The sequence below is a fragment of the Rhynchophorus ferrugineus genome, unplaced genomic scaffold (assembly GCF_030347505.1).
Source record: "Rhynchophorus ferrugineus isolate W39M unplaced genomic scaffold, kcgeb_rfMv2 rfM4, whole genome shotgun sequence".
Taxonomy (NCBI): domain Eukaryota; kingdom Metazoa; phylum Arthropoda; class Insecta; order Coleoptera; family Curculionidae; genus Rhynchophorus; species Rhynchophorus ferrugineus.
The window spans coordinates 5,199,980-5,217,029 of NW_027472583.1; the positions used below are offsets into that span (position 1 = coordinate 5,199,980).

Here is a 17,050-nt window from a genome sequence, read left to right on the forward strand (position 1 = left end):
GAAAGAGCAGAGCATATGTATCCCGAATTGAAATTAAATTAGACTACTCAAGATAAAATTAAGAGTAAATGTTTATACACTGTTCAAGTTCATGTGGTCTTGTTTCCTTCATCATCTGATTTCCTGCGTGTTTTCTGTATGGCTTCTATGTTGCTGTAATTTAGTAAACTTATTTGATGTTTTAGGGCGAAATCTTGGATAACTTCGTAATTATATTTGATTTCGAGGTCATCGTAGTTCGACGTTTCGTTAGCTACGTAGAGATGGTCATTGGTAATTAATCGAAAGAACTTTGTTTCGGTATCGTTGGATTACTAGTTGGTCTGATGTTTTAATGCAATCCCTTATAGGAACCCCGTAAGTTCGAATTTCATGTATATGTCGACTGATAAACCAATTTCTTGCTTTTTTGTCGAGCAGAGAGTATTTTTATGTTTCTTGGAGAACTACGTAATTCTCTTTCTGATTGGGTTGACAGTTTCTATATATGCTAAAGCTTTTTACTTCTGAAGCAGCTTTCGTTATGTCTCATTGTTTGTCTGATTAATCGAATTAGATGCCAAGAATAGAAGGCTTTCATCACAATCAATTTCAGGCACAATAATTCTAGCTTTAAATTGTAGGCGAGTATTGATGAAGACAGCATTTAAAGCTTAAATAAAAATAAATTAATTTTTGATTTTCTTATTACATCATAATCACTTGAATCACTTATCAACTTGAATGATGACGTTTGAAGTATTCCGATATACATGCAACATATATCCCTTAGGAACGAGTTTCCTTAAAATCCTGTAGATTTAGTACAATTTCTCTTCCATTCTTTTTTTACCAAAACTAAGTGCAGATCTCACTCAAAGTAATACTAAACTATGAGATTAATTTTACTCTGCCGCATGCCAACTTAAAATCATTTAAAATGAACTCTTTTCTCCCATGTAAAGAACCCAACATTTTCATCTTTCTTTTTCTCCTTCAAATTCAATTAATATGAGAAGAAATTCCTATTAATTTCTAGCGAATTAAATAATAAGTACTATTTTCATTCAGCTATTTGTTTTGGCCATCGACTTGTGGTATACTTTTCATTCGATACTTGCTTTTCAACTATCTTAAGTTTGCTATTATGTATTAGATGCTTGCATATACTTTGATCAGCGTTGGTATTGGTAAAAATGCAAACAATTGATAAATTTGATGGCACCAAATGAAACAAAAGCCTATAAACCTGTTTCATTGCTAACAGTAGTTTCCAAGGAAGCCTACTGTGAAATAAAAGAACCTAAGCAAATGTACTCTACATATGTGATATACCACAACTGGAAAATATGACGATGGCTAAATTTTTTGATAACATTGCGATCACATTATTGCTATTGTAGACAATGCCGAAGAAGCATAATGAAATTTACAATAGGCAAGTGACAATATAAACAACTGGACCTAAACTGAATATAAAATTAACGAAAGTAAATCTGTAAGTGTTCAGTTCACGTATAATCCGAACGCACAACCACCAATAACAATAGGATCAAGAAATATGTAAAAAGAAGAGGAAACAACTGCTCAAAAATATGTATTGTATAAATGTATGAGTACATAATAAATTGATGGAAGCCCAAAAGGACACACAAAATACAATTGTGGGCTTGTTCGACGAGAATTAATATAAATAAATATACATACAATATACATACAACTCTTAATATATCAACAAATTAATTTTCTCTATATTTACCCATTTATACTGCAAATTTTATATTAACCTATAAAACCTAACACAACATTTTTAAAAAATTCAACTCCGAACTAAAATTGGCGTTTCCTAAAAGAAATTCGGATAATGCCACCTATTTTATAAGTTTTATTATCATCCAGCGAAATAACGCCCGTTTATTACAAAGTTTATCCGGAAAATTCACTCTACTTTTATCGGTGCAGTGGAAATAAAGAAAAACGTTAATTAAATTTCCCTCTAAAAGTTTTTAATCTTGGCGATGATCTTTATTACGAACCAACTTTGTGAATTATATATACGCCGGAGTCGAAAAGATAATATTCCACGGTGACATATATTGTCTTTAAAACGGTTCATAAATAGAATACAGTTGTTTTTCAAGAAAATTTCTGGCAATATAGAGCTACAAATTGAGTTTATTTAGACATGCCATTTTGGTGCAGCAAAATTAAGACACAGAGAATTATATTTTCTTTTATCGTTCCTCCAATTTCTTAATGGTAAACATTTAATTGCGTTTCCCTCTTGGATATTTTAGTTACATTATTTTAGTCGTGGACTACCTTCAATTGATTACACAATTTTGCAAATTCAGGTCAATTAACTTTTTGTTGGGCTGCGATATTGTGCTTCGGGGCATGCGAAAATGCAGGGACAACGTTGCATAGTCGATTCAAAGTGTGTTTGTTACGTTTGTGGATGTTATATGCTCGGTAAACGTTGAAAAATGATGACCACTATACTCAAAGATGCGCATCGTACTTTGGTTTTGCTGTAGTAAACATTGATAAGCCACAAGTACCAAAATTGTTTTGGCTAAATTGAAAAATACTCTACAAGTTGCCACTTGGGGGCACACGTTATGGAGAGAACATAAAAGTCATGTAGATAATTGCTAGGTTTGCTTGATGAATATCGTCGGTATAACTGCAAATAATAGCACAGTATAAATATCCTGACGTATCATCAGTGTCGAAATCAGTTCCATGCAGGGGCAGTTACATTTTGCTAACTTATCCAAGTACAAGTGCAAAAAATTCCTTAATAAATTCGTCTTCATCAACAGCGAGCAATGAAAGCGATTTCGTTATGGAAGAAAAGCTGACACAAACCTTACAAAATGTTTAACGCTTGATGAAACAACACCATCGTTTCAAAGTGTTTAATTCAATGAATGCCCGTTAATGGACAAAAATTGTAAAATAATACATCTATTGAATATTTCGAAAACTAGATTAATTTAAAAAAACGATCTGATGATTTGGATTCAGCTCCCCGATAAACATTATAAACAACTTAAGCAACCAAGCCCAAAACTGTGAATACTTATATATTCAATTCAAAGAATGTATTAAGAGTGCATAAAAGCCTTAATAATATTTCTCAATAATGTAAGATTCACAATTGAGCAAGTAATATCCACTACTTTTTCCCAACTAATCAAATAAAAACATTTGCATATATATAATGAAGACTATGAGCGGCGTACTATCTGTGATAAAAATGTATATCGATTAAAATCCAGATATCAATGCAAACCAATATATCACTAATGCAAATGTAAATTTAGGTACCATTTTGCTATTACAGTTTTTAATGAAGTAAAATGAGGGTGATTATAAATAATTATAAATTAGACATTTTCGAGTAATGGTATAAAGAAAACCAAAACTCAAGTCAATATCAGATCGACTTACATTTGAACAATTGCATTAAATTAACCTAATTTATGATACGCCATTAAGATATAGTTAAAATATATTCCGTGTTGCCAAAACCAAACATCAACTATTAACCTGAATAACTGATATTGTCCATTAAGGTGCTGACGGTTATTGACAGTTGTTTCCATTTAAAATTTCAACAGAATCGTTTAGTCTCCGATTAATTATCCGCAATTAGGACTTGTTAGTTTTGCTGGTTGATCAAAGGAAACTACCTAATTTAAAGTTGATAAGATTATTACAATGGACGTTGGGATGTAATATTGGGTTGTTATTTAATATATATATATATATATATATATATATATATATATATATATATATATATGTCAATTGAAAAGTCTCTGACCTGACACATAGATGGCGCTACTAGAATTAAATCCATATGTTTCTTAGTTAGCCCTAACCCTCAAAAGATGCATGTATAAATTTGACAGCTGTCGCATCATTAGTTTGTGAACTATAGCATTTTGAGTGAAGCAACTTTTGTTATTGTGAAAAAATGGATAAAAAAGAATTTTGCGTGTTGATAAAATATAGCTTTTTGAAGGGAAAAAATATAGTTGAAGCAAAAACTTGACTTGATGCCGAGTTTCCGGACACTGCCACAGGAAAATCAACCATCAAGGATTGGTATGCTAAGTTTAGACGTGGTGAAATGAGCACCGAAAACAGTCGGCTGGCAAGGTTATGGCGTCTGTGTTTTGGGATGCGCATGGAATGAATAATTTTCATTGATTACTTTCAACCCAACAACAAGGTTGGTTGAAGGACCATCAACATCAACCATGACATAGCTTTATTGGACCGTTTGAAGGACGAAACCGCTGAAAAACAACCGTATTTGCAGAAAAAGAAGTGCTGCTTCACCAAGACAATGCACCGTGTCACAAGTCAGTGAAAACGATGGCAAAAATCCATCCATCCACCGTATTCTTCAGATCTGGCTCCCAGCGACTATTTCCTGTTCTCAGATCTCAAAAGAATGCTCGCTGGGAAGAAATGTTCGTCGAATGAAGAGATGATCGCCGAAACTGAGGCCTATTTTGAAGTAAAGGACAAGTCGTACTCAAAAATGGTATCGAAACGTTGGAGGGTCGCTATAATCAGTGTATCACCCTTGAAGGGAATTATGTTGAATAAAAAAACTAATTTTGCCAAAAAAATGTGTTTTGCTATGGTAGGCCGGAGACTTTTTAATTGACCTGTTACAGTCATGTCATTGTCAATATTTCATTCAAAAACTCACCTATTTATCAAACTGCCCTGGTAAGATTACCCACACTCACCGTGTATGTAGACATAATTTTATCAGCCCCTTACAATTCCGACTGTATGCCGTGTACGAAACGGGCAGTGATTGATGGGCAGCTATTTGTCGATTTACTCCACGGAATACCTCCCATTGAAACGACGAACTCCCACCAGAACGTCTAAAAACTTACTTCATTTATTAGGAAAGTTTCGGAGAGGAACTTTTTCCAGATAGAAGTTCTGCCCAACTTCTATCAAAATATGATAATTTCGGTTTCTTAGTTATATGGAAAGGCGCCGTCACGGAAAGTTTCAATATTTAGTTTCGTTCTCTGGAGGACGACGTCGCAGAGAAAAAAGCGACCCACCACTCTGGTGGGCTGTTTTGCATTTTCTGATGGAAAAGCCCGCCGCCGAAGATCATAGGAGGTGGGGCGCGGGGTTCTCGGTTAATATTTGAGGCGCGTTAATGAGGTTTCGTGGCGAATTCGAGGTAATAAATATACGAGTAATATTACGTTCGAGCAATAATAACTTTTTTGCTGGTAATTCACTGAAACGGTAAAGATTTAACTGAAAGTTTGATTATGAAAAAAATAAAATATTTTTAACAACAAAATTGAACCGACTTAAAAAAATAAATAAGGAACTCACTAAAAATTAAAAAATAATTGATGAACTTTGATGACCCTTTTTCTTCCTGATTTTCTCTTACTTTCAATTTTTATTTCCTGCTCTATTTATTTATTTTTCAACTTTAGTGTTTGCTGCTGTGGCTCTCCGATAACTATAACTGTTGTTTTACTTTTGTTCAGTATCATTCTATATATATATATATATATATATATATATATATATATATATATATATATATATATATATATATATATAAAATATAGCCTACAGTAGTAAAAACGTGAAGCTATTTAAAGAAATAACGGTCCGGCAAAAGCACTCTTTATTTTCATTAGCATTCCCCTTTTTTCTTCGTGATTTTCCCTTGCTTTCAATTTTTATTTCCTGTTCTGTCTATTTATTTATTTTTTAACTTTAGTGTTTGCTCCTGTGGCTCTCCGATAACTATAACTGTTGTTTTACTCTTATTCAGTATCATTCTATATCTCATTTTATCATCGATTCTTCCCTGTTATAATAGTCCATTATTAATATAATATGTCCATTCTCCGTTTTATTCTTCCTTTTTCTCCCTCATCTTTGTGCTATTTTCAATATTTATTACCAGATATTTCTTCTATTTATATATTTACTTTTTCAATTTTGATGTTTACGTCTGTGGCTCTTCCATAACCATAACTGTAGTTTTATTTTTGTTCGCTAAAATTCCATAATTCGTTGGCAGCGTGTTTCATTTTATTCGGGATTTCTGTAGGAGGTCTACACTGAATCTGTTAGCGGTACACTAAACAACAAAAATTCATCCATTAATATTATAAACGTAGTTGATTTAGATTTTGTCTTGAATTTTAAAGGCGATGAAAAACTATAGCTGGTGATGACGAAGTGTTTTAGTAGTGCCAATATTAAAAGAATAGCTGCTCTATTGGGTGTAAAAGTAGATATCTGTAACACAAAGAGCGAGAAGTGAGAATGAAAGTTATATGAGCACTCCATCTGAACACTGCACAGTAAAAGCAATGACAGGCTGTCAAGAGCACTCACTTATCTTCGTGTTATTATGTCCATTCTCCGTTATACTCTCTCTGTTTCTCTCCCATTTTTCTCGTCCGCCCCCGTCAATTTTCCGGGCTCATTAAAGCCTCGACAACTTTTCTCGATAGGCTAACGGGCGCCCCCCTTTGCACTTCATCAAAAAACCATTAACGACATGATTTTGTGTCATCAACTGGTAGTTTGCTACGTGCTTATTACGAGCGGCCTTCCCCCGACCCGGAGGAAGACGGTCCTCGATCTCGGCCGATGGAAAACTTTCACGTTACGCGTCGCACTGTTTATTTCGTCGTTGGGAAAATGACTTTTCTTCTTCGCGCCGCGTCGCTCGATCTTCCCGTCCTGTTCCGGGGGCCGTTTTCCATTTTCCCGTCACACAATTTGTATTGTTGTCGGTTTTAAAATTGCGCGACGGGCTTGTTCGTGACGTTCGAGAGAGACTCTGACTGACTGACGGTCGTTGCGTCATGTAAATGTCGAAATTGCGAATGTTTAAGTTCGCCTCATCTTTTGTCAAACGTCCCGGCTATCGGTGAAGGCATCTATTACTCTTCTGTTGCCGTTTAAATGTTCCTACTGTCGGAAGTAACGTTGCGTATCGATATATTTTTTAAATTTTGCATATGATGCAAAAACGTTAATTTTTTTATAACATCTTTATTAGATACGCTTAGTACAATCTTAATTATAAATTAATTTATTACTACTTTTCATTTGTACTTGGATTAATTCACAAGCAAAACGAGTGCGGGAAAATATATCAATATGTATTCCTCAATTATAAAATTATAATAACTTATAGCTATAGTTTACACTAAAGGTATACACTTTATATAAGTTCGTATGGTTTGGTTCGCTTCAATCTCCTGATATCCTGTGTCCAGCAGTTGTATTGCTTCCACGTTAGTATGATTTAGTAATCTTTCGTGTTTCAAGGCGAAATCTTGGATAACTTCACAAATTCATTTGATTTTCAGGTCATCGTGCACTTCTTCGTTGGTTTGTTAATCAATCGAAGAGCCTTATTTTGATAGGGTTGGATGACTAGTTGATTTGAATTTTTAGTACAACCTCATATTTGAACCCCATAGGTTCAAATTGGCTTTGACTATCTTGTAAATCAACCTCTTTGAAAAAACATTAATGCCAAAATGTAAAAAAAGTAATAATGGATAATAGAACTTCTTTTCATATTTTCGTTATGTTTTAATGATTATAAGTTATAAAATGGGAATTGATTTTAAGCACAAGAATTTAATCTAAAGCTATTTTATTGTAGGAAAGAAGAAGCGACTTATTGAAAAGCGATTTAAAACGACACTGACTATTTACCAGGTGTGCTGGAAAATAGTTATTTATTATTACGAGCGGCCTTCCCCCGACCCGGAGGAAGACGGTCCTCGATCTCGGCCGATGGAAAACTTTCACGTTACGCGTCGCACTGTTTATTTCGTCGTTGGGAAAATGACTTTTCTTCTTCGCGCCGCGTCGCTCGATCTTCCCGTCCTGTTCCGGGGGCCGTTTTCCATTTTCCCGTCACACAATTTGTATTGTTGTCGGTTTTAAAATTGCGCGACGGGCTTGTTCGTGACGTTCGAGAGAGACTCTGACTGACTGACGGTCGTTGCGTCATGTAAATGTCGAAATTGCGAATGTTTAAGTTCGCCTCATCTTTTGTCAAACGTCCCGGCTATCGGTGAAGGCATCTATTACTCTTCTGTTGCCGTTTAAATGTTCCTACTGTCGGAAGTAACGTTGCGTATCGATATATTTTTTAAATTTTGCATATGATGCAAAAACGTTAATTTTTTTATAACATCTTTATTAGATACGCTTAGTACAATCTTAATTATAAATTAATTTATTACTACTTTTCATTTGTACTTGGATTAATTCACAAGCAAAACGAGTGCGGGAAAATATATCAATATGTATTCCTCAATTATAAAATTATAATAACTTATAGCTATAGTTTACACTAAAGGTATACACTTTATATAAGTTCGTATGGTTTGGTTCGCTTCAATCTCCTGATATCCTGTGTCCAGCAGTTGTATTGCTTCCACGTTAGTATGATTTAGTAATCTTTCGTGTTTCAAGGCGAAATCTTGGATAACTTCACAAATTCATTTGATTTTCAGGTCATCGTGCACTTCTTCGTTGGTTTGTTAATCAATCGAAGAGCCTTATTTTGATAGGGTTGGATGACTAGTTGATTTGAATTTTTAGTACAACCTCATATTTGAACCCCATAGGTTCAAATTGGCTTTGACTATCTTGTAAATCAACCTCTTTGAAAAAACATTAATGCCAAAATGTAAAAAAAGTAATAATGGATAATAGAACTTCTTTTCATATTTTCGTTATGTTTTAATGATTATAAGTTATAAAATGGGAATTGATTTTAAGCACAAGAATTTAATCTAAAGCTATTTTATTGTAGGAAAGAAGAAGCGACTTATTGAAAAGCGATTTAAAACGACACTGACTATTTACCAGGTGTGCTGGAAAATAGTTACCAGTTTTTCTTGCAGATGTCGCTAGGCTTAGGTATTCAAAGTTAAGGTTTTGCACGTATGTCATTTTATTCTACCGACATGAAGCTTAAAAACTATGCATGTTATGTTTTATGAAAGTAACATCGTTATAGATTTATACCTCTTTAAAAATGTTAAGTTTTGTGCTTGAAAACGTGCATTTGCGACACGCATTGCTTTTCTTATTTAAATGAAAGAAAATAGCGGCTGAAAGTCATCGTTTGCTGGTAGAAACATATGATGTGCGTGCTCTAGCCTTAAAGTTTATATGACGAACGATAGCAGGAGACGACGCTCTGGTAAGGCGATAAAGTTTGAAGGTGCGAAACTGGAAGACTTATTCGATGAAGACCCCACCCAAACCCTAAAAACAATTGCCAAAAGGCAAAGGGAAAATTGAAAAATCGTCTATGAAATGCCGCTCAAAGATATGATCGGAAGTCATTTCTGCATCGGATAGTGACGGGCGATGAAAATTGGATTTATTTTGGAAACGTTACTTCTTTTCCGGATTTTTTATTTAGTATAGTATCAAATATTATATAATATATATAATATATATAATATTATAAAATGAATTTCCAATGTTAGCGAGTTCTGCTATTAGCTTTTTCGTTTCGTTAATAACATTGCACTCTACAATAAGTGTTGAATTCAATACAATACAGCGACTATTAACTTGAGATACTGAATTGCCTCTTAAGATTATTTTTAACCGACTTCGAAAAAAGGAGGAGATTCTATGTTACCATATACCATGTCGCAGAAATATTGTACACTACTGCTACTATGGAGTAATATTAGAATGTAAAATAGGTGTAGTAGATAGATCAAATAAGGTTGTTGTTTATATTTATTTAGTTATTTCAACGATTATTATGTGCATATTTTATTTTAAAATGTTTTTTTTTACGTTATATATCTACGTTTGATTATTTTTTAATTTTTAGTGAATTCCTTATTTATTTTTTGAAGTGAGTTCAATTTTTTTAAAAATATTTTATATCATTTCAGTATTTACAGAAATAATTTTAGCTCTGGAGCCCTTCTGGGAATCCTTTAACTACAATAATCGCAATACTTATCCATTTTTATCCATTTCAAAATTGATCTCATCACGTTTGGATTCCTTTCGGTTTTTAACTAACATTTAAACTAACATTTCGAACTGTCTCGTAATTAGAACAGCAACGTGATATTGTCTATTAATCGTGATATAGTTAAATGATAACTAATTAAATTAAAGTTACATGTGAAATCTAAATTCTGCAGTATGTAAAGAGTATCATCGTATAAGTGTCAAAAATTTAAGAAACAACTTAAAATAATGTTAGGCTGACATTGGAGATATACGAATAAATATTTATTTTTACTTGTATGGTTAGATATCTATTACTACCGCACGGTTTATTTTCCGATACAAATTAAAAACCAAAAGCCAAACAAAAGAAAAACACGCTCCCATATCAGTTTCCCGATTTTATACCTTGCCCCGATCGTTTTTCCTCTGTGATGTCGTCATCGTGCCTCAACATGTCTCCGCTTTTTTCTCCGCCACGGAAGAAAATAGCTCTCGGGAATGTGCCAGTGTTTTTTTCTGTCGCCCCTCCGTTCCCCTGCCCCTCGGCCTTACTCCCAACTCCCGAAAAAGTCGTATCAGTCAATTTGTTTCTTATCGTTGGTTCAGGATCTCCTCGACCGTGCTTATTGATTAAATTTTATAGACACTTCCAGCTTCAACGGTCTGTTTTATAGGCCTTTTCTAAGACGGAATCTTTTGTTGAAATTTTTGACGCGATTAACGATAGGTAAGCGTTCTCCGGAAATGGGCCGAGGGGTGAGGGATGAAGTGTTTGTGTTATTATTTAAAAATGGTCTGGAACGAGGTCGATCTACTATCGACTATCCGTGGAATAAATATCATATTGAGAGTGAGCTTATCAGATTTACATTATCTGATAACGCGTATGGGTTTTAATAAAGCGTTATGTCGTTTACCTGCTTCAAGGATTATGGTGAACGTCCTAAAATATGAGTGCCTATTAACTGTTAAGTTAAACCTAAAATAAAATAAGATATAGATATAGAAACTAAACATCAGTTAACCCTTAAGTGTTCAACATTGTTTCTTGAGTCACGAGCCTCGTTTTTTATAACTTTGAAGCTTTATTCAAAGATTGTGCTGTCCACCATTAGCTACGAGTCTCTCTAATTTTCTCTGACCTTTCAATAGTCGCAGGGTAATGAAAATTACAAGAATTATAAAGAATTTTGAGCTCAATCGAATGATAGCTTGACAATTTTTATACTACATTTACTCTTTAATGTATTCATTGAAAAATATTTTTCCAATAAATGATTGAATATAAATTCCAATAAATAAATAAGTGAATCTCATATGATGCTCCATATTTTAGAAATTAAAATCTTTAAAGCAATTTAATATATATATATATATATATATATATATATATATATATATATATATATATATATATATATATATATATATATATATACTTTATAGCTTTTTTACTGACAGAATGAAAAGTGTATTTCCAAAATATGAGTGAATTTCTTTTAATGCCACATATCTTATAAATCATAAGTTCTAAAGCAATTTAACTTAGATTTTCACTTTTTACGGCTTAAAATACATATGTTTTGAGAGTTTTATCTTTATCTAAGATACTAAAAAATTTAGCACTTTTTCCATGTATATAGTCATGAAAATTTGCGATTTTTTGAAATTTTCAATTATTTTACTGCCACTATCCATTACATAATCCCATTTTAATGCAATTTACAGTAATTATATAGATTTTGGCGTTGAATCGAATGGTGGTATAACTATTTTTATACAACGTTTAGTTTTTAATTTATAGAATGAAAAGTGAATTTCCAATAATCGAGTGGATTTCATTGGATGTTCTATATCTTAGAAATTATAAGTTTTAAAGCAATTTAACCCGGATTTTCACTTTTTGCAGCCTAAAATACATACATTTTGAAAGTTTTATCTTTATCTAAGGTACTAAAAAATTTAGCACTTTTTCCATGTATATAGTCATGAAAATTTGCGATTTTTTGAAATTTTCAATTATTTTACTGCCACTATCCATTACATAATCCCATTTTAATGCAAATTACAGTAATTATATAGATTTTGGCGCTGAATCGAATGGTGGTATAACTATTTTTATACAACGTTTAGTTTTTAATTTATAGAATGAAAAATGAATTTACAATAATCGAGTGGATTTCATTGGATATTCTATATCTTAGAAATTATAAGTTTTAAAGCAATTTAACCCGGATTTTCACTTTTTGCAGCCTAAAATACATACATTTTGAAAGTTTTATCTTTATCTAAGGTACTAAAAATTTTAGCACTTTTTCCATGTATATAGTCATGAAAATTTGCGATTTTTTGAAATTTTCAATTATTTCCCTGCCACTGTCCATAAAATAATCCCATTTTAATGCAAATTTCAGTAATTATATAGAATTTGGCGCTGAATCGAATGGTGGTATAACTATTTTTATACAACGTTTAATTTTTAATTTATAGAATGAAAAGTGAATTTCCAATAATCGAGTGGATTTCATTGGATATTCTATATCTTAGAAATTATAAGTTTTAAAGCAATTTAACCTAGATTTTCACTTTTTGCAGCTTAAAATACATATATTTTGAGAGTTTTATGTTTATCTAAGGTACTAAAAATTTTAGCACTTTATCCATGTATATAGTCATGAAAATTTGCGATTTTTTAAAATTTTCAATTATTTTACTTTCACTATCCATAGCATAATCCCATTTTAATGCAAATTACAGTCATTATATAGAATTTGGCGCTGAATCGAATGGTGGTATAACTATTTTTATACAGCGTTTAGTTTTTAATTTATAGAATGAAAAGTGAATTTCCAATAATCGAGTGGATTTCATTGGATGTTTTATATCTTAGAAATTATAAGTTTTAAAGCAATTTAACCCGGATTTTCACTTTTTGCAGCCTAAAATACATACATTTTGAAAGTTTTATCTTTATCTAAGGTACTAAAAATTTTAGCCCTTTTTCCATGTATATAGTCATGAAAATTTGCGATTTTTTGAAATTTTCAATTATTTCACTGCCACTGTCCATAAAATAATCCCATTTTAATGCAAATTTCAGTACTTATATAGAATTTGGCGCTGAATCGAATGGTGGTATAACTATTTTTATACAACGTTTAATTTTTAATTTATAGAATGAAAAGTGAATTTCCAATAATCGAGTGGATTTCATTGGATATTCTATATCTTAGAAATTATAAGTTTTAAAGCAATTTAACCTAGATTTTCACTTTTTGCAGCTTAAAATACATATATTTTGAGAGTTTTATGTTTATCTAAGGTACTAAAAATTTTAGCACTTTATCCATGTATATAGTCATGAAAATTTGCGATTTTTTAAAATTTTCAATTATTTTACTTTCACTATCCATAGCATAATCCCATTTTAATGCAAATTACAGTCATTATATAGAATTTGGCGCTGAATCGAATGGTGGTATAACTATTTTTATACAGCGTTTAGTTTTTAATTTATAGAATGAAAAGTGAATTTCCAATCATCGAGTGGATTTCATTGGGTGTTCTATATCTTAGAAATTATAAGTTTCAAAGTTGAATGCTCAATATATAACTATTAGACGTCCCTATTGGTATTAATATTTTTAAATGTTGTTAATAACACTATGTAAAATGTTGTTTTGATTTTTTTTGCATAGTACGTGTACATATGTTTGTTTAAAGTCCTACAATAGTGGAACAGTATCTAAGAAGCTTGGAGCGTTTTGTATTCCAAAAAGGTGTAGAAAAATAAGAATAGTAGAAATTCAGGGTATTTGCATATAAAACTTTTAGAACCAATATTTTCTACATTATAGAATTCAGGATTCGTAAGAAAAACTAAATATAGTATCGCCAAGTGATTTCTACTGAAACACATTTAACATAATTTTGACCATTGAAAGGCAGAGTAAGATTGAAACAGTAGTATCGTTTATACCCTAGATTCAACAAGAAAATTAAATACTTTTCCTAGCTTTAACGGATACATTTCGTGAAAAATCTGTAAGCCTTAAGTAACGCACCAAATATCAACATCCCGAACGATATTTGCTGTTATTCAAAACGTTACAATGATTGAACGAATTCATTTTTTACCGGGATGGGTAAACTAGAAAACGCTTCCACATTTTCGATGGCTATCATTATGTTTATTGTTTGTTAAACCGCCGAAATGGACCGTCGGAAATGGACGTTTGGACACGCCCGACTATTAAAAGCCCGACATGTGAATGAACTCGTCAGTTCTGATTCGCTTATTTCGAGTATCGTAAATGCCCAATCGATTTGTTTGCAGTGTGGTTCTTTTTTTCGCGCTAACGCGTTCTCTCTCCACGATTTTCTATTTCCGAATCTGAATTAATATTGACTGTAAATTAATGGCTCTTTAGCTTCGACATATATTTTTTAGTTAGATTTGCAATAGCTGTGGAAAACATCGAATGAAATCGTCTCTCGAATGTTTATTAATTGACTATTTTTTACTATCGCTATCGAGAATTCGTTACTAGTTTCGTTTAAATGTTGTTAAATATTCGAAGTTTTATTTTACTACTATTTTATACTATTTTTCTTTACGATTTTTCATTCGTTACTACTTTCATTAGTTATTATTTTCATTCGTTATTTTCATATCGATATTTCGATAGTTATGGAACAATTATTACAATTTTAACCTTCATTATATGTGGGAGTTCCAAGAGTTTATTACTATATATTCAAGTTTCGTTGCGAGCTAGGGCCCCGAAATCAGATAAGAGACCTTTAGAATTACCTCTTCGGAAATTAAAACAACTCAAAATAGTATTTTTACATTTCATACCATATTAATTTTGGTTTGAAATATAATATTTCGATAAAAATTAGTTGATTTTTTATAATAGATAATACTGGTAATACTTATTCGATAAAGCCATATTTGTTTAGAAAGGTAACAGTCCATAGAAAATCCTAGATATAACGGTAGAGTTTTTTTTACTCAATTACAAGTTATCACACATTGAAAATGGATACTGTTGGAGGTAATTTTTCTGATATTTTGCTTTTTTACATTAAAAAAAGGCGAAAACGCAGCCAGAACCAATTTATGTGGTGTTTATGGCGATGAGTACTTAAGTGATCGTCAATATCACAATTGGTTTGCTCGTTCTTATTACAAATACTTCTATGTTAGAGGCGATACTTCTCATGGCCTATCGTTAAAAAGGAAAAATCGTTGACATGTTTCATCATAGATATTAGCCATAAACTTGTTTTGGATAACAAAATAAGCTCGATATAATGGAAGTACAACAGTGTTCGAAAGAAATCCTGCTAGACATGCAGAGCAATTAAACAAACAAACAAAGCAGACAGACATACTATTAAAAGGCCTTATTGAATCCAAGAAACGTGATATGATAGATATGTTTGGTGGTCAGAAAAGTGCACAAAGATCGTCACAAGAACCGGTACATATTATATTAGTTACTGTTTGAAACTTATATGAATAAATTCCCTATTAAAAGTTAGCTACTCAATCGAAATTACCTCTGCTTCAACACAATATGTTAATGCAAAGTATAATACATAATTATATAATATTGCGGGGTAATGTTATCATGGCAAAAATGTATCTCTGTCTAAGGACGTAGAAAAAGTACAAACAGCAGTCAAAAAATCTACAAATAGACCAGTAACTGGAAAATACAACTTAGTAGCTCCAAATCTGTTCATGTTAATTCTAACTTGCGGCCAAATGACAATAACCTAATTGTATCATTGGACGGATGCTCAATTCCTCAAACAGAACCACATAAATACTTCGGAATACATCACGATGGTAGATTAAATTGGAAACATCATGTTAGGCAAAATGCATATCAGATAAGACTCAAAGCTATTAATCAAAGTACTGGTTAGTCGGAAGAAACTTTCAACTTTACCAGATATCAGAAAGATTGGTTTGTCATAATCAGTCAATCATAAAACCAATTTGGATGGGGTGTAAATATGATGTAGTAACCCAACGTACCTAAATAAAATTGTACGATTAATTACCAATGCTTGTCGCTACGTAACCATCGAAGAGCTGCACAATGACCTCGAAATCAAATGGATATACGAAGTGATCCAATATTTCGATTTAAAATGTGAAATAAGGTTTCATTTACATCAGCGTGGGAGAATAACTACTGGACAACACGTAGGAAATCAGAAGATTGAAACGAACCAAACCACACGAATTTGTTTTGTGCATAAGTGTATTCTTAAGTTAAGCTTAAGCTTAAGTAATTTAGTTTTATTTTAATTTGTGATATACACAGTGATGTTATTAATCCCGTACTTGCCTTGCTTGTTTATTAATATAAGAACGGAGCAGTAGTAATAAATTAATTTGTAAACTAAGATTGTACTAGGCATATCTAGTGTAAGATGTAGTTAATAAAAAAAATGTGAGGTAGTAAATGTGCCTAAATAATCGCATTATAAATAAATTATTGAAAACGACGAAACACCACCATGAACATAAAATAATGAAAACGTTCTCTTTGATATGAAAACACTAAGGGCTATCTCTGATGATGCTAAATGCTATAATAAATTGATAAAATGTTCAAAATGAATGGCCACAATGGTCAATTTAACTAATTTTAGATCTTGCCGTTAATAAAATATAAAACAATTATCTCTCCCCAGTAGGACTCTTAATTTAAATGACCTGTTTTCCAGGGACGACATTTCAGACAAAATACCGTGTAGATCCAGACAAAGACCTCATATCATCGCCCGATGCGTGCAAAAAGTTTATCCGCCGAAAGGTAAATTATACGTTTTAAAACCGAAAATCAACATAACATTGGGTCGACGTTTCACTTTGGGACGTTTCGCATCTGGAGCTCTCGGGCGCAACACCCTTCTTTTTCGGGACGCGCTTCATTCCCCGTACGTCAAACTAATAAAAGAGTCCCTAGACGGTTTCATTTAAATAATCGAGTCCGCCGAAAAG

The 17,050-nt window shown here is 32.3% G+C and overlaps 2 protein-coding genes across 7 annotated transcripts in view; both read left to right on the forward strand.

Annotated features, from left to right (window-relative positions):
* The window catches only part of CASK (peripheral plasma membrane protein CASK), a 244,720-nt gene that overhangs the window by 98,045 nt on the left and 129,625 nt on the right, over positions 1-17,050 (forward strand). The gene's annotated exons all lie outside the window — the stretch shown is intronic.
* The window catches only part of LOC143195678 (uncharacterized), a 33,235-nt gene that overhangs the window by 8,514 nt on the left and 7,671 nt on the right, over positions 1-17,050 (forward strand). The window lies entirely within an intron of this gene.